The sequence below is a fragment of the Otolemur garnettii genome, unplaced genomic scaffold (assembly GCF_000181295.1).
Source record: "Otolemur garnettii isolate 467f Iridium unplaced genomic scaffold, OtoGar3 scaffold00097, whole genome shotgun sequence".
In the NCBI taxonomy this organism is placed as follows: domain Eukaryota; kingdom Metazoa; phylum Chordata; class Mammalia; order Primates; family Galagidae; genus Otolemur; species Otolemur garnettii.
In genome coordinates, this window is record NW_003852492.1 from 7,237,363 (window position 1) to 7,256,296 (window position 18,934).

Here is an 18,934-nt window from a genome sequence, read left to right on the forward strand (position 1 = left end):
TTCAAACTAAGAAGAGTGAAAGCCAGTTGAAATTGAAAGCAAAATTTTAAAAAAAAGGTAATAATAATAAAAGGGTGGCACATCAACATTTGAGGCCCCTGGGTTAGGTTGTATGATGTGTTAACAGAGTGTTTTCAGTAAGGGGCCCAACCACACATTTGGAAACCTGAATTGTAATTTTAGATGCAATGGATGATTTAAGATGTTTAATAGACTGAGTTTTTTCCTGACAGGGTGAAAAAGTAGCCCCTACTTGTTACATGGTCATGTAGCAAGTTAATGGCACAATCATCACTCAGTATTTCAGTAGTATTTTAATCTGGACTTTTGGTTTCAGTTTACTTACTTAATTTGCATGATTTTATATTTTATTTTAGAACAAAAAAAAGTAGTCTTCTTGTGCCAATGGGGGGAAAAAGAGTTTTCCAGATTTGTATTTTTGTATGCATTTGAACTATTCTGTTGCAAAACCTAATTTTAGCAACATTATTTTCTCTCTTTCTGTTGCACTTTTTGCCTGTTACACTTGTCTGACAGACCCAATGCTGACAGTTTTGTGAGATTTATTACTAAAATTTAAATTTAACAGAGTAAATGAATCTTTTTTTTTTTGTTAGACATAAATATAACCATTAACATTATCTGGCCTTTAGAAGGCATTTATACAGGTATTATGTGTGGGCTTGAAGTTTAGTATAAATAGGAAAGGGCCTGGGTTCTCGGGAGGTCTGGGGATTGGTATGGTGGCTTTGTGTGCTGAGATCAACAACAAGGCAAGGGCTTTTATGCTTTTTGTTTTACTTCATTCTACTTTAGAGCAGTGGTTCTCAACCTTCCTAATGCCGCAACCCTTTAATGCAGTTCCTGTGGGTCGCGACCCACAGGTTGAAAACCGCTGCTTTAGAGTATAAAGTATAATGAAGACATTTACTGGGGACTCTAATCACCTGCTCTTCCACCTAAGGGAGGTAGTGTCTTTGAAGTCTCATAAATCAACTTTATGAAGCACATAGGAAACATTCTTTTTCTGCTTAGTTCCCCTACAAATCTGGATCACATCCATTCCCTGGGCCTACACACAGGGCATTGCGCTAATGTGTGATTTGGGCTCTGCCCTCCAGGGAAGAACTAGCTATCCCTTTTCCTGCAGTGCATGTATATCACTGAGATACAGAAACTGCAATTCGCAGATGGGTTGCTTTTTAGAGGAGTGGACACAGAAGGTCAACTTCAGAGAAGAAAACTAAGAGCAATTCCAAATTTGGTGTAGTCTTCTGTTTTGAAAGAGCTCTCTTAATAAAACATAAGTAGTTTTTTGAAAAAGTACAACAATCAAAACCACATGTAACCCATTAGAAAGTTCATGGGAGATATCTGGGAATGCAAAACTAGCTTAATAAATTGGTAGAGACAGTAAAACTTTCTACCTGTGCTGGATTTTGTTTTTTCTACTTACCTGAAGTTAGAATCAGTAGTTTTTTTTTTTTTTTATTAAATCATAGCTGTGTAGATTAATGGAGTACAGTGTGCTGTTTTTATATACAGTTTGAAATATTTTCATCAAACTGGTTAACATAGCCTTCATGCTATTTTCTTAGTTATTGTGTTAAGACATTTATATTGGCTCAGTGCCTGTGGCTCAAGTGGCTAAGGCGCCAGCCACATACACCTAAGGTGGCGGGTTCAAATCCAGCCCTGGCCCACCAAACAACAATCATGGCTGCAACCATGGCTGCTATTGTGGCGGGTGCCTGTGGTCCCAGGTACTTGGGAGGCTGAGGCAGGAGACTCACTTGAGCCCAGGAGTTGGAGGTTGCTGTGAGCTGTGATGCCACGGCACTCTACCCAGGGGGACAGCTTGAGGCTCTGTCTCAAAAAAAAAAAAAAAGACATTTATATTCTACATTTAGAAAGATTCACATGTACCCTTATAAGATGAACCATAGGCATGATCCCACCAATCACCTTCCCTCCACCCATCCTCCCCCCTCCCCTCCCCTTCCCTCCTCTCCCCTTTCCCCATATTCTTGGAATATAATTGGGTTATAGCTTTCCTATGAAAGCTATAAATTAGTTTCATAATAGGGTTGAGTACATTGGATACTTTTTCTTCCACTCTTGAGATTCTCTGCTAAGAGGAATATTTTCCAGCTCCATCCATGTAAACATGAAGGAGGTAACGTCTCCATCCTTCTTTAGGGCTGCATAGTATTCCATGGTGTACATATACCACAATTTATTAATCCATTCATGGGTCGATAGGCACTTGGGCTTCTTCTGTGACCTAGCAATTACGAATTGGGCTGCAATAAACATTCTGGTACAAATGTCCTTGTTGTAGTGTGATTTTTGGTCTTCCGGATATATACCTAATAGAAGAGAATCAGTAGTCTTAGGCTTCAGTGCCAAGGCAAATATACAGATATGTGTTCTCCGTACTTGGGTTAGCTATCCTCTTCATGTGGTAGCCTTATCTCTAACAAGAGAGCTGAAGTAGCAGAGAGAATCCTTTGCTGCCTCAGAATAAGGACATTGTCAAAGTGCACAGAACTGTGAATTAGACAAATAACATGTTATCTTTTATCTTGCTGGGCCTGATTTTTGTGGTGTATTAAGCTTTCTAGTAAGAGTGTGATTTCAGGGCCGGCTTGCAAGGTGCAGCTCCATCTGCTGATATTTGTGAAGGATAGCTCTGTAAGCTCTCTGATCCAAGGTATCTTTCTACTAACCTTCATACTGATACCCTACCATTAGAGACTGACCTTTGGGTAAAGCTAGAGTTGACAGAAAGTCTCCCTTTAAATGCAGCTAGGTTGTAGGAGGAAAGACGTGAGACAGATGTTAAGATGAAGGTGTTAGGGGAAACCGTAACCACGTGGCTTGTGGCCTGGGAAAGGCAGGCCCAGGAACAGTGTCAAAATTACATTAACAATTTTGTTGAAGTTTGTGCCCATTTTCTTAATTTTATTTTCTCTTCCACTCCTCACTGCTTAGAAGGAGATTTTTGAAGGCATATACATAAGGAGTCTATTTAGATCCTTCTCTTGCTACCTTTCTTTCTCTCTCTCTGGTGGTGATATTGGAGGATAAGACAGCATTTGTCATTTGTACTTAACTGTAGTACATTTGTAAATCAAATTCTGCTGTACTTGAGTGCTTGATTTTTCTTTTCTTTTTTTTGAGTGCTTGATTTTTCCATGTTTCTTTCCAGATTTCTGTCGTTTGCTTCTTTTTCTAACCTCATCCATTTTATGCTTTGCCCAATAGAGATTTTCTAATATTGTCACCCTGATTTACTTGTAAGTCAAAGGTGTGCTATTTTTGACATTGCTTCTATCTTTAATGTTCGACCTCTCCTTTGATCAGAGTTAAATTTCGCAATATGGTGCCAGGTCTGTCTGAATGTTCCCCAGTGTCGAGAATGAGGATTGGGGGCTGGGTGCAGTGGCTCATGCCTATCATCATAGCACTTTGGGAGGCTGAGGCAGGTGGATTGCCTGAGCTCAGGAGTTTGAGACCAGCCTGAGTAAGAGTGAGACCCTGTCCCTAATAAAAAGCTGGGTGTTGTGGCGATGCCTGTAGTCCCAGCTACTTGGGAGGTTGGGGCAAGAGGATTGCTTGAGCCCAGGAGTTGGAGGTTGCTGTGAGCTGTGATGCCACGGCACTCTACCAAGGGCAATAAAGTGAGACTCTTGTCTCAAAAAAAAAAAAGTGAGTACTCTACCTAGTTGAGCCAATGATGGAGTGATCACAAACACAAAGCAATTTTACACATGGTTTATCACATAAGGAAAGAATGCCAAGTAAAGAAGACGGTTACACGAAGTAAAAATCTGTTCCAGAGAGAGACAGGTCGGTCTCCACAAATGGAGATAGACCTGGAAGTTTGAGCACAGGGCTGCCTTTTGTAAGCTCACTAGTCTGTCCCACCTTTCTCCTGGGAGGACTGGTTGTTGTTTTCTGCCTTTTGGGGTGACCGACAGGGTGGGGTTATGAAATAGATTACATCACAGGTTATCAAACAGGGTAGTTGTATCATAGTTTTTCCTTCTACACATGTGTCTTTCCCAGAATCCTTCATGAAGCTCCTCTCATGCTATGCTAATTAGATGGTAATGAGCTCTAGGTCAGTTCCAGGTCATTAGCAACTTTTTACTCTGTATTTTCCCTCCAGGGAAAAGTTCCTGTTAGCAGTTTGGTTCCAAGCTACATTTCAGCTCCTGCCCTCCACTGTCAGCCACCTCATTGCCACCTGTTTACCCTCTACCGGACCTAACAATGGGAGAATGACATCATGTCTTTCATTAAGGTGTTAGCCCAGTGGGTGTAAGGATAGAAATGCATCCTTATTACTTTAACAGGTGTCACTAAAACTAATTAGATAAACTGTATTTTTATGGTTAAAAAGTACTTTGAGGTGGATCTCTTTCCCCTTTAAAAAAATGAGAAGTCAGTTCCTGTGTCTGGGTCTACGATGAAATAAGCACATATTTCGGATCCAAACCTGTGTCTGAGTCTTCTGTTCTGTAGGGCCCTGTGTCTTCTGGGGAGTGATCACTTTCTGCATAGCATACAGTGTTCTTTGCTGTTTTCACCCACAGAGCCTTTCTTGGTGAGGGGGAGGTGTGATGTAGGAAAATTGTAAGGGCTTTGGAAACCCATTTGGATTGATGGCCCAGATGGTGAGGAAAATCCCTTGAGGAGCTAAAAATTGAATGGGTTATAGCAGCGTTTTAGAAGCCACAATTAGACTCTAATTCTCTTTAAGACCACTTTATAGACTTCCTACTTTTTAATTTATGCATCTGAATTCCTTTCTTCAATTGATAGCTCCTTGAGGGCAGTCTTGGGTTTATAAGCCATTGAAACCCCAGCACCGAGAAAGCAATTCTTTGATAATGGCTAATTACACCAATTAAATACTTTCTGTGTGTCAGTTACTGTATTAAACACTTTATGTATGCTATCTTATTTAATTATTAAAACCTTAAGAGGAAAGTATTATAGTTATCTCCATTTTATGGATGTGAAAACAGAGATTAAGACCCAGGTTACAAATACCTCATAAGAAGTGGAGATAGGGTGGTGCCTGTGGCTCAAAGGAGTAGGGTGCTGGCCTCATATACCAGATGTGGCAGGTTCAAACCCCGCCCTGGCTAAAAACTGCAGAAAAAAAAAAGAAAAAAAAGAATGAACAAAGTGGAGATAGAATTCAAACCTAAATTGTTTTTCTCTTCTTCTGTTTATACTCCTTTTTTGGATTGAGTATATCCTATTCTGTTTTATCTTTTTTGTTGTTTTGTTAGTTACAACTTGTGACATTGATACATTTAAAGAGTCATGGTTAAGTATTTTGTAGCATGTGCTCAATTTAAGTTTGATGTTTTCTATTTTATTTTTTTTGCAGTTTTGGCCAGGGCCAAGTTTGAACCCATCACCTCCAGTAGGTGCCCTACTCCTTGAGCCACAGGCACCGCCCTAAGTTTGATGTTTTCTCATGATTAGATTTGGGTCAAGATTGAAGGAAAAGGTGAAAGTGCTTTCTCATTATCATGTACGAAGCTTCAAAGGGTTTAGCAGTGTCCTCAGCACTGGTAATGCTACCTTGATGACTAGGTCTGGGTGGTGCCTCCACTTCTCAGCTGAAAAGTTACCAGGTTTCCCCTTTGCCTTTCTGTTAGAAGTCCAGCCCACGCTCAAGGGGAGGGAAATGAAGTTTTATCTTCTGGAGGGAGAAGTGTTAGAGAATTTGTGGATATGTGTTAAAACTACCACAGTAATTAATAAATATTCAATGAATCAGATAATTATGAGGACATCTGAATGGTCTGTTTCTTCTTAATGTTTTCCCACTAATTTTGGTAGTCATTCATTAGTGGATCTTGCCTACAGCAGTTATTACATAATTATTATTATGTTGTTCTAATGGTGATTTTCTCTTTTCCTTATTCTTTCTACATTTATTAATTATAATTCTTCCATAAAGAATATTTGTCCTGTATCTCCTATTTATTTGCTTATCCATTCATTTATTTATGAGTATGAATTCATAGATACTACTTCCTAGTATTGCAATCCGATAGTATTATTATATATATTATTTATATATATATATTATATATATATATATTTTTTTGCACATATCTTCCAGCTTTGGCAACTGGAAGCTCTCTCCCATGGCTCCTGGTCCTTTGGTATTTTTGTTTTTATTTGTTTTTTTAGCACTTCCTTACTTTCTGACACTACAAGATGCTTCAGGCTCATCTTCTGTTTTCCCTGTCCCAGAATCAGCTGTTTCTCCAAGGAGTTTTGGTTTCTTTTACTGGAGAGTAGTATTTAGAAAATGAGACCTCGTATGTCCTTTGTTAAGAAGGTATCACTTGCTCTCTCAGTGGGCAGGACTAGGACGTGTGTGTTTATGCTAGCCCATGTGTATACACGTCTGTATTTAATTTTCTTTTTGTATACCGATTAAATGTTAATTTATTCTAATACATGTATCTCTGACTCTAACCCAGCATTACAGAGTTAATTCAGTCTTTTCACCTTGCATATTCATAACTTCTTTCTTTGATAGTGAGAAAGTTGGCTGTCATTATCTATAATGTATTTATAGTTATTTGTCCAACTCTTATATAACATATATTTTAAGAATTGCTAACCCACACTGCTCTGAGAAACAAATTTATCAACTAGAGTGCAGTGTTTGCATAAAATTCTTTTGTTGGTAGCCTTGTAATTTCCAGTCAGAACACTGTTTCCCAAAGTTATTTATATCGGGACCAGGTGTGATGGCTCACGCCTATAATTCTAGCACTCTGGGAGGCTGAGGCTGTGGATTGCTTGAGCTCATGAGTTCTAGACGAGCCTGAGCAAGAGTGAGATTCCTGTCTCTACAGAAAAACAAAACAAAAAACTCCCAACAAAGTTGTTTATGTCAAATCTTTTACCCTCATCCACTTAAGTGAGGTCGCGTCATTTATAACACAGTTTCATTTGTCGTAGTCTGAGTTCCATCCTGGTTCCCTTTACATTCTGGTTGATTTTTTTAATCCTATAATAAACTTTACTCTTTGTGGTGCATGATTCTAACAGGTTTGACAAGTGCTTAGGGTCGTTTATTAATATTTACCAGCACAGTGCTGTTTCCCCGTAGTTCCATTATAACCTCCTTTGTAGTCAATGTGTATTCCTGTCTTCTTTTTAAAATGAAGTTATTTATGAAAATAAGTTATTTCATGGATCCTCATAGTGCATTCTATTATGGAAACAAACCAATAGGAAAATGCTAAAATCATTTTTCATAGTGGCTTTTACATGAAAAATATGTAGTTTAGGCAGGGCTGGAATCATTAAGCTTTGTTAGGTTAAAATTAGCAGTAAGAAAATGAAGCTAAGAAGACCATTGCTGTGTTTTCATTCTTGTTCCAGAATGATGTTCTTTGATGTGGCTTTCTTCTCAAAATAGGCATCTCTGATTTTCTTTCTTTTTTTATTTTTATTGAGACATAGTTTCAAGCTGTTGCTCTAGGTAGAGTGCTGTGGCATCATAGCTCACAGCAACCTCCAACTTGGGCTCAAGTGATCCTCTTGCCTCAGTTTTTCTATTTTTAGTAGAGACGGGGTCTTGCTTTTTGCTCAGGCTGGTCTCGAACTCATAAGCTCAAATGATCCACTCACCTCATCCTCCCAGAGTGCTAGGATTACAGGCGGGAGCCACTGCCCCTGGCCCATCTCTGATTTTCCTTTCCATGGTAGAGCAATTGAATACCGTTGAATGGTAGTTAATCAATTAAAAAGAAATTAGAGGGGGTGGCACCTGTGGCTCAAAAGAGTAGGGTGCCAGCCCCATACGCTGGAGGTGGCGGGTTCAAATCAAAAATAAAAAATGAAAGAAAATAAGTTAGATGTCACTTGTTAGAATAACTGTCCAAACCACTCTGCCATCCTTAATATTTCAAATAGCTTTTGCAATGTGATCACAGCTTGGCTGACTGTTCCTCTGTTTTCCATTTGCTTTTCTCTACATCCTTTTTTATACTTTTGTCATTCTTTCCTTTTTCCTGTATTCATTTACATGTTCATTGAATAATAAACTTTATTTATTTAGCTCTGTTGTGTGGCACTAAACTATAGATTTTCCTCTTGTATTGGCCTGTTTTCTTGTCTCCTTAAGTTAGCTTTAATATAAACTTAAAATGTCTTTTAGTATTAATTATATTTATTGACTATATATTGTCAGTATATAATACACATATGTAATGAATACACATATTAATTCAGATCTTAAAGTATAAGGGAATTGAATATTCTTCACTGAGATAAGAAAAAGTCAATTGAATTGCTTTTTAAATGAATGTTTGACTCATTCATCGGTAGGAAAAGATTTTTCTACCCCTCTACTAGAGAGATCTTTGGTGGTTTCTACTCTGTTCTACTGCAGGTGACGCTGCACTGAAATGAATGTGAGCATAGGAGAACATAACTTTTTGTGTTACCAGTGGAGTGTTTTGTAGCATATTTACTTTTCTTTTAACATGTTAAACCTAAAGTACGTGCTTTTCAGTTTGAATATATTATCTCCTGTTGGTATGTCAGTGGAATAAAAAAAATTAAATAGGGCAGCACCTGTGGCTCAAAGAAGTAGGGCGCTGGACCCCATACCGGAGGTGGTGGGTTCAAACCCAGCCGTGGCCAAAAACTGCAAAAAAAAAAAGTTAAATAGCTGATCTCTACTTCCATACAGTGGTACTTGGTAGGTGAAACTACCTCACCACTTGTACATCTAAGGGTCCTTGAAGTGGCTCGCTCACCCAGATTCTAAAGTAGAGTGATAATTCCTATGCTGTCTCTCACTGTGACAGCTATGGCTATTTCTGTGTACCTCTGGAGGGTACAAAGATGGAGCGAGCTCTAGATAGGATGGGATTACTGCAGTGTGTCTGCAGTTAGAATGCAAAAGTAAGTTTGCATTATTCTCTATAGCATATGAGGGTGCACACTCTCTTCTTGGAATTCTAATACCGAATCTGTAATCATCTGCAAATAGTGTTTGTAGGCTCACTCAGAAAGTAGCTTCATGCCAAGATCTCATTGGTAATGTATTTCTAGATGAGGTATTTTACAAAACAGGAATATGCCTTGACACATGTTCTGTGTTTAGTCACACACATTTGTCATGCCTCAGTACCTCTAAGATAGGTCTCATGGCAACAGACAGGAGAATTTTATGTGTTTACCTGTGCTTTAGAGCCCAGTATTTTTTACAGTTGGGTTTGATTGGTCTGCAATTAAAAAAAGTGACAATGCCAATTTCTTGCAAAGATAGTGGTCCCCTCTCCAACAAGTGTATAATTTCACTTACTTATTTCTTTTTTTTTCTTTTTTAGAGATAGAGTCTCATTTTATCACCCTTGGTAGAGTGCTGTGGCGTCACAGCTCACAGCCCTTCAACTCCTAGGCTTAGGTGATTCTCTTGCCTCAGCCTCCCCAGTAGCTGGGACTATAGGCACCCGCCACAGTGCCCGACTATTTTTTTTTGTTGCAGTTTGGCTGGGGCCGGGTTGGAACCTGCCACCCTTAGTATATGGGGCTGGTGCCTTACCCACTGAGCCATAGGTGCCGCCACCACCACTTACTTATTTCAGTATAGAGCAAGGCTCATGGTGAGTCAAGGGGAATACTATACAATTCTGTTTCAGTGCATGGGTTCTCCCTGAACTATAGAAAAAACTGGGAAATCATTGTACCATCACAAAAGGAGTGGTCCCCTTATTGGGGTCATTCTTTCCCTTCCTCCTTTCTTTGCTTCTGTTTTCCCCCGGCCTTCGCCCTCCCTTCCTCTTCTTTCCTCTCTCCCTGTCCCCTACCACTATTAGGATATTTCATACATACTTTTACTTGGTTTGATGCTGACCACATACGATCCACCTCTCTCCTTTTCTCCTTTTGTTTTCACCCATAACTTTTCTTTTTTTTTTTTTTAGACAGAGCCTCAAGCTATCCCCCTGGGTAGAGTGCCATGGCATCACGCTCACAGCAACCTCCAACTCCTGGGCTCAAGCAAGTCTCCTGCCTCAGCCTCCCAAGTAGCTGGGACTACAGGCGCCAGCCGTAACGCCCGGCCATTTTTTGGTTGCAGCCATCATTGTTGTTTGGCAGGCCTGGGCTGGGGATTCGAACCCGCCACCTTAGGTGTATGTGGCTGGCGCCTTAGCTGCTTGAGCCACAGGCGCCGAGCCCACCCATAACTTTTCTTAACACAGCAGTAATTTCTTCTCCATGGCAGTCCTGGACTTTCCACTTAAACTCTGCAAATCCATCGGAAATAGAAGAGGGGGTGGGTAACACAGTCCTTCTGGCTAGTTGTTTCTTTAAATACTTCTATCTAAGGTAACTGCTAAGTGAAGTTTTCACTCTGGTATTTTCTGACTGGATAAATCAGATTCATGGTCAAGAAATCTTTGGTGGTTGGGTTTTGATACAATTTAATCAAATAGAAACACATAGTAGTGTGCACCAAAAACTAGCCTCTCATCTAATGTCTGTCTGCTAGCTTGACCCTGGAATATTACATGATACTGCTCTAACTCTGTTTTCAGAGTTGCCACTGAAAGAGTTCTCTATAGCGCATTTGTATGTGAAATTATATTGATTTTTCTTCTAAGAAGTGCCGTAAGAGTATTTCTATCCAGGGTTCTCTGGAGAAATGGAACTATTAGGAGATAGAGATATATTATGAGGAATTGCCTGATGTGATTATGAAGGCTAATGAGTTCAAAATTGCAGTGTGGTTGGCAGCCTGGAAGTCTTAGGAGAGCCAGGGACACAGACCGAGTCGGCAGGCAGGCTGCTGGGGCAACTGCGTTCTACTCAACTGAGTGAATGTGGCCTGCCTGCATTATGGAGGACCATCTGCTTTACCCAAAGTTCATCACTTCAGTGTTCATTTCATCCAAAAACAGCCTCTCAGTTGACACTTAAAATGTAAACCTCACAGCCAGAGTTATGTGGAATTCTTTGATATTTGGTTGGGTCTTTTATTACATTATTTTTCAGGGTCCGTTTGGTATATAACCATTCAGTTTAGCCTACGTCACAATGGGCAAGTATAGCCGGGGCTTCAGCTGGCTGTGTTCTTGTCAGAACCCATATTTGACTGATTCACTGTATATTCTTTGCGGGCGTGTATGTGTGAGTGGGTCTGGAAAATCCTAACCTATTTCCTTGGCTTCCTTTTTAGTCCCTTAAAAATTTGGTTTAAGGAATAGAGACATTGTTGCACTGACGCTGTTTGGGGGAATATTTTCTTTTCTAAGATGGATTCTGCTAAGGGAGCACATAGAAGTGGCAGTGTTTTGAAAGCGTAAACATGTAGCTGTTTTCCATGAGAAAGCCTGCATTGCCACTTATATTTAGACTTGAGCCCCAGTGGCCAGCTAGCCCCACAGAGTGCCTGCTGACAGGCACCCAGGCACCCGCACTGCTTGTGTCCTGGTCAGGGAAACATTTCTTTTGAGCAGGACTGGACTGAATGCCAGAAGGCTAAATATAACTCTTTAGAGAGCCAGACATACACAAACTAGTTCTCAGTCAACAACACATCTGACTTAGAGTGAAAATGTTCTCTAAAGGAACTTCTTTCCCTCTCCGTTTGTAGTGGTGAGTATAAAAAATTAATTTGATTTTTGTGGAATGCTAAGACAGACATTGATTTTCTGTTTTTAGCTGTCTTTGCAGATAAATGAAGACAACCATTGTTAAAGTTAGCCTCTTATCCCAGTATCCTAGCATTCAGTACCTAAGTCATCAGGCCTGTGTTCTTCAGGTGAGTTTTGATTCCACAAGAGAAAAAGCCAGGCAGTTTGCACACTGAGGCCTTGCTGGGTCTGGATGTAGGTTGAATGGTCATCTTTGGAATTTAGTTTCTCACAGACCCTCACGCTGCTTCAGGATGGTTGCAGGCCTAGTATGCTAAAACACTCAAACACACCAATCAGAATAAGCCAACCTCTGTTGAATCAGGAAATCTGTGGGCTGAGACTAATATTTCCTCAACATCTGTTACGGATTAAATGCATTTTTTACTATAATATTTCATGGCATTAGTTCTTTTTACCTGAGGTTGCAGACACTCTTTATAGCCAATACTTCCTCAGAATATTAAGGGAGGCACCAAGTTGATGCCCACAGAGTGGTGCCTTTTTGGGGCTCCCCAAATGGGCTACTGTAAGATTACCTGGATGGCCTGGGGGAAAATACACATCAAGACCTTTCTTGGCTCGGTGCCTGTGGCTCAAGTGGCTAAGGCGCCAGCCACATACACCTAAGGTGGCAGGTTCAAATCCAGCCTGGGCCCGCCAAACAACAATGACGGCTGCAACCAAAAAATAACCGGGCATTGTGGTGGGCGCCTGTGGTCCCAGCTACTTGGGAGGCTGAGGCAGGAGACTCGCTTGAGCCCAGGAGTTGGAGGTTGCTGTGAACTGGGATGCCACAGCACTCTACCCAGGGGAACAGCTTGAGGCTCTGTCTCAAAAAAAAAGAAGACCTTTCTCAGCCTGTTGAATTAGAATCTGGGGTGCATGCTCACCTGGGGTAAGGAGGTGGGTTGGGCAATGGCATTTTAAACAAGTAAAGTGTTATCGTCAGTTGTCGGGCATTAGATCCCTAGACTCTGCCAGAATTTCCGGAAGGTCTCTTAAAACTGATATAAGAAACTGCAGTTGTTGACCACAGCTGCTAAAATTGTTCCAGATTAGGAAAGGGAAGGGAAACAAAGAACACAGTAGTCCAGAGAAGTATCTGAGGCGCCGTGTGAACTAGGAAGGTCATTGTGGACGTCAGGCAGTCAGCGTTTCCTCTCTGCCTTATCAGTCCCATCTGCCAGCTTCCTCCGCTCTCCCTTAACTCTCCCTTAACTCAGTTCCATGTCTTCCCTGAAAGGAAGAGATGGCTGTGTTGAAGAGGACAGTGCCAGCTGTAAGTCATGTCAGAGGCTTTTTTTCAGGCCACTTCCCCTGCAAACTCCTCTAAGAAAGGGTTTCGCTCAAACAATGGGACTCAGTTTAGGGTTCAGGATCTGACTCATGCTTTCCTTTTAGTTCAGATCTTCTTCACATCTATTTGTTGTCATCTCTGTTAGTTCTGGGTAGATTCTAACGTGTTTCTTCTTATAAGAAAGATAAAGCAGGAAGTAGGGACTAGGAGTCAAAACTCTTGGCTTCTGGTTTTTGCTTTGTGACTGTAGCCATTAACCTCTGAGGTCCTCTGGGACCTCATCCCCTGTCTGGGAAATGAGAATGAGCGTAGTCACCCTTACCTATGTTGATGGTGTCCCAGGATGCACAGACAGAGTGCGGAATGTGCTGTGAGACAGCCAGACGGTATGCAGAAGAGTGCACAGCTCATTAAGTCCCGGCAGCACTGTGTGCTTACCCTTCAGCTCCCTCCTGCTTCATTAATTATCAAAATATCGGTGGGAGAAAGTACAGTGTCTGCTTTGTTCTTTTTTCTATATTAGGCATCAGTCCTGCAAGCCGTTTGACAGTCCTATTTGGAAAAAATTACCCCAGTGGCTCTAGTTCTCCTCTTTTGCAAAAGGAGAAGCAGCATACCTTGGTGAGTTTAAAGGTCTCAACTTCTTTCTCTGTCTCTCTGCTTACTGCTGACTGGCTCCTTACGTGTGAACATTTATACTCTGTGGAGCTTGTAATCTTTCCTATCACATCCCTTCCCCAGCCGGCCCTGTCTTTCCAGGAAAGCATGTATTTTCCTTGTAGACAGTGTCCAGAAGGGTGGAATGCTTGTAATTCTTGAGCCTAGCTACTTTTAACCAGATGATAGCAAAACTTAGAAATTGATCCCAGTGTCCTCTGGCTCTCTACCCTGCATTTGCTGTGCTGTTCAGAGGTGGTGACTCATGCAGATGAATGGCCACAGTGTGCTCCATCTCTCTGTGTTGTCTTCTGCTGAGCCTATGCTGCAGTGCCCTGTAAAATTTGGTTATAATCGTGATTTTTTCATCTGTTTCTGAGAGCTGAGAGGAAAGTGTCCTGACTGGGAAGGGCCTGTGCTGTTTATTTTGGGACAGTTTCATTTTTGCAGCCTTCAGATCTGGCTTACGTTCAATAGTAGTGCTTCTTGCCTGAGCCTCTTTATCAGTATAGGCAAATGGCTACACACAGAGGTGGGAAATTTTGCTGGGTAGGTCTGAGGAGTGCGCAGATGGAGCTGATTCAGGGAGTATAGGAAGTGACTTTCTTGGTCAGTTCTTCCTGCATAGAAAAAGGTGCCGGATATCATTCATTATTCATGGTATACAGATTTGAAAGTAAACGTGTCCTGTATATATTCTTTCTGAATCCTGGTTTTGTCTTTTCTTCCCCAAATCCCACGTATACCCAGCTGTTCAGTACCTAGTTCTGGCCTTAGGTTTACCAGTAACGTTTCCCTCTCTCAGTGTCTCCGTCAGTATTTCTCTCAGTCTTTCCCTCTCTCCCCCTTCTCCTTTTTCCTTTCTTGTGACACAGATGCCCTGGCACTGATGTACAGTAGGGTAGCATTGCTTTTGGACCTTCTTCATATCACAAAGATTTGGGGAAATAAATGGTTAAATTATTGAGGAGGAATTCTCAGACTTTTTTATTATCTTGTCATATTTCTTGTCAGGCATGCACACATTAAAAAAATGAACAAAATGTGAATTAGTCTCTATCATAGAGTCACAGGGAAAAAAGAGGGCAATGGGAAGAGGATTTGGAGTCTAAGGACACACCTTGAAGACCTGTGCCACCACCTGGCTGTGGACTAGTGGCAGCCACTTGGCCACAGCATCATTTGTAAATTAGAAACCATGTCACTTACCCTGACTCTTTTGAAGAATGACCCTAAGGAGTGTATTGGAATCATCTTACTACCTGGCTTCTCTACCTTTGGAGCATAGCTTAGGGCCCTGGTGTCAAGAATGAGAAATAATACTATTGTAGTAAGCCATTTTAAAACTTGCTATCTCTGGAAACAAAGGCAGTCCCCAGGTTATGAACAAGATAGGTTCTACAGGTTTGTTAGTATTTTTTTTTCTTTTTTTTGAGACAGAGCCTCAAGCTGTTGCCCTGGGTTGAGTGCTGTGGCATCATAGCTCACAGCATCCTCCAACTCCCGGGCACAAGCAATTATCCTGCCTCTGCCCCCCAAGTAACTGGGACTAGGCACCCACCACAATGCCCGGCTTTTTTTTTTTTTGGTTGCAGACGTCATTGTTTGGCAGCCCGGGCTGCATTCAAACCTGCCAGCTCAGGTGTATCTGGCTGGTGCCTTAGCCACTTGAGCCACAGGCACCGAGCCTACAGGTTTATTCTTAAATTGAATTTGTATATAAGTTGGAACAGATGCATTTACCTATCACCTGTAATAGTCTCTGTTACTAAGGGCAAGTGTTGTATCAGTTGGATTTTTTAATTCAGGGATTTACTGTAATATCCTGTTCATAAGTGTAAGTTCTATGTAAGTGGGTGTTTGTAACTGGGGGACTGCCTGTACACAATTAGTTTACTAGTATATTTCAAACAAGTAGGTCCAATGGAGAATAGAGTGACAGCTGATGCTTCTAGAATAACATTAAGACAGGCTGGGCAAGTGGTGGCTCACACCTGTAATCCTGGCACTCTGGGAGGATCACTTGAGCTCAGGAGTTCAAGACCAGCCTGAGCCAGAGTGAGACCCTGTCTCTACTAAAAATAGAAAAATTAGCCGGGCATTGTGGCCCATGCCTGTTGTCCCAGCTACTCAGGAGGCTGAGGCAAGAGGACTGCTTGAACCCAGGAGTTTGAGGTTGCTGTGAGCTAGGCTGACACCATGGCACTCCAGCTTAGGCAACAGAGTAAGACTCTGTCTCAAGAAAAAAAAAAAAAAGGAAAGGCGTAGAAGAGAAAAACAAGTAAGTGCGGCTAGTCATGATTCAGCTGGCCTTTCCATCATTGCCTGTGCACTGTCAGTTCTTTCTAATTCTTCTCTGCACTGGATGTCTGAAATGACGTATCTCTCTTATTGAGAACCAGGTGCCTCTAGGCAGAAAGTACATATTCACTCCCACAGTGAATCAAACAGTGGTTTTTATTGTTTGTAAAAATCAGAGTCTTTTGGCTGACAGTCAAAAAAGAAAAAAGAAAAAGTTTCTCGCCTCAGTGCCTGTGGCTCAAGTGGCTAAGGCACTAGCCACATATACTTGAGCTGGCAGTTTCAAATCCAGCCTGGCTCGCCAAACAACAATGACACCTGCAACCAAAAAATAACTGGGCATTGTGGCAGGTGCCTGTAGTCCCCGCTACTTGGGAGGTGGAGGCAGGAGAATCGCTTGAGCCCAGGAGTTGGAGGTTGCTGTGAACTGTGATGATGCCACGGCACTCAACCCAGGGCGACAGCTTGAGGCTGTCTAAAAAAAAAAAGTGAAAGTTTCTCACCTGGGTTTTAGCATTGGCCTGACATTGATCTGGTATATTATTATCAGCTTGAGAATAGTAGCCTGAGGTCCAGTCTTTTCCTTAACGTAGCTGGGAAGGCCCTTCCATTTGGTTTTAGAAGTCCTTCTGCCATCTCTGTTCACCTGCAGAGATAGCCCTCCTGGGAGTGGACCCTAGAGGCTGCATCTGGCAGACTCCTTTCTTCCCCCAGCTGAGGTTAATGTCATTGAACAAAAAGACCAACAGCCTTTGTCAGTTGTTAATTCAAGAATGTTTTGATACTCAGACATTTAGATTTCTGGATTGGCATAAACTAAACATTTTTTATATTTTCATTTATTTTCCTTGTGTTTCTTGCTCTTTCAGTCCCCTCTGTAATACTTTGCTAGGAATGGTAAGACAAAATACCATAAAGGTGAAGCTTAAATAACAGAAATTTATTTTGCTACAGTCTAGGGGCTGGGAAGTCCAAGATCAAGCTGCCAGCAGGGTTTGTGTCTCTTGAAATGTCCCTTGTCCTGTAGGTGGCTGCCCACTCACTGTGTCCTCCTGCACATGGTCTTTCGTCTGTGGGCGCACATTCCCTGGTGTCTTTTTGTAAGGACACTAATCATGTTGGATTAGGGCTCTACTCTAAGGACTTTGTTTAACCTTAATTATCTATTTCAGTGCTCCCTCTGTAGCCACATTGGAAGTTAGGGCGTCGACATGAGTTTGGGAGGGAGGCACAGTCCATGACTGCCTCTTTTTCAGTTCTTCCCTTCCCCCTCCTTCTTTTTGTTTTTTAGCTTGCCTCTCCTTTACTGGCTTTAGAAATCATGTGGAATTTTCCAGAGAGCCTCATTTGTATCATTCCACTCTGATATTTAGAATTAATATATTTTTTGTCTTCAGATTTAAATCCTTTACATTTGAAACTTGCTGCTCTTTGGACCTCTAGAAGGTCTTGGTCCTTAGATAATAAATATAATCATAATGGTAATAAATGTTCCCTCTTCTAAAATGTTTAATTTATTTTCAATTATTGGTGAAAAAGGGTAAACTTTTTTTTTTTTTTTTTTTTTTTTTTGCAGTTTTTGGCCAGGGCTGGGTTTGAACCCATCACCTCCGGCATATGGGGCCGGCACCCTACTCCTTTGAGCCACAGGCACTGCCCAGAAGGGTAAACATTTTTTAATATTTTATAGTTGGGAAAATTCAGTTGGTACAAAATCACATTAAAAGTCACTAAGGGCTCGGCGCCTATGGCTCAACCGGCTAAGGCGCCAGCCACGTACACCTAAGGTGGCGGGTTCGAATCCCCAGCCCGGACCCGCCAAACAACAATGACGGCTGCAACCAAAAAATAGCCGGGCGTTGTGGCGGGCGCCTGTGGTCCCAGCTACTTGGGAGGCGGAGGCAGGAGACTCGCTTGAGCCCAGGAGTTGGAGGTTGCTGTGAGCTGTAATGCCACGGCACTCTACCCAGGGGGACAGCTTGAGGCTCTGTCTCAAAAAAAAAAAAAAAAAGTCACTAAGTATTAAAAACAGGGCCCTAATTTTTTGATATTAGTTCATAGCTTTGGCATACAAAAGAATTCTGGATTGGGTCATCTAGTTTTCTGGATTGGAGCACTTCTCATCAGTTCTACCTGAGTTGATTAAATTCTGGGAAACCATGAAGCCAAGAATACCAGTTTACCAGTTTCCAGTTTCCAGTGAGAGCTCCATTGTCAAAGAAACACGCAAGCACAAAGACTCTGAGTCAGATGAGTCCGCCATTTTTGGAGTCCTGGCTCTCCAGCCAGCCTTGTCATACACTCTGGGTGGGTTTCTATCACAACGTTTATCATGTTTAATTAAAACTATCTATTTGTGGCTCTCTTCTTCATTTACAATCAGTACGTTTTCTAGAAACTTCTTAGATTTCAGGTATTATGGTTGGGAATCAGGGCTACAAAGATGAAAAGAATGGCTAAAATAAAAACTTTAAAAATAGTAACAATGTATGCCAGGCGTGGTGGCTCATACCTGTAATCCCAGCATTTTGGGAGGCCAAGGCGGGTAGATTGCCTGAGTTCAAGAGTTTGAGACCAGCCTGAGAAAGACCTAGACCCTGTCTGTACAAAAAATAAAAAACTAGCTGGGTGTTAGTGGTGGGCACCTGGAGTCCCAGGTACTTGGGAGGCTGAGGCATGAGGATCTCTTGAGCCTCAGAGTTTTTTTTTTTTTAAATTAAGACAGAGTCTTACTTTGTCACTCTCAGTAGAGTGCTGTGGCATCATAACTCACAGCAACCTCAAACTCTTGAGCTCAAGCAGTTCTCTTGCCTCAGCCTCCCTAGTAGCCGGGACTATAAGTACCTGCCACAACGCCTGGCTATTTTTTTGTTTTGTTTTGTTTAGCAAGGCCCAGGCCCATGCCAGGTTTAACCCATCAGCACCACAACATGTGGCTGAGCCTACAGGCACCTGAGCCTAAGAGTTTGAGGTTGCT

At 41.7% G+C, this 18,934-nt stretch overlaps 1 protein-coding gene across 1 annotated transcript in view; it reads left to right on the top strand.

The window, feature by feature from the left end:
• JAM3 (junctional adhesion molecule 3) overlaps window positions 1–18,934 on the top strand; it is a 58,256-nt gene that overhangs the window by 20,266 nt on the left and 19,056 nt on the right. The gene's annotated exons all lie outside the window — the stretch shown is intronic.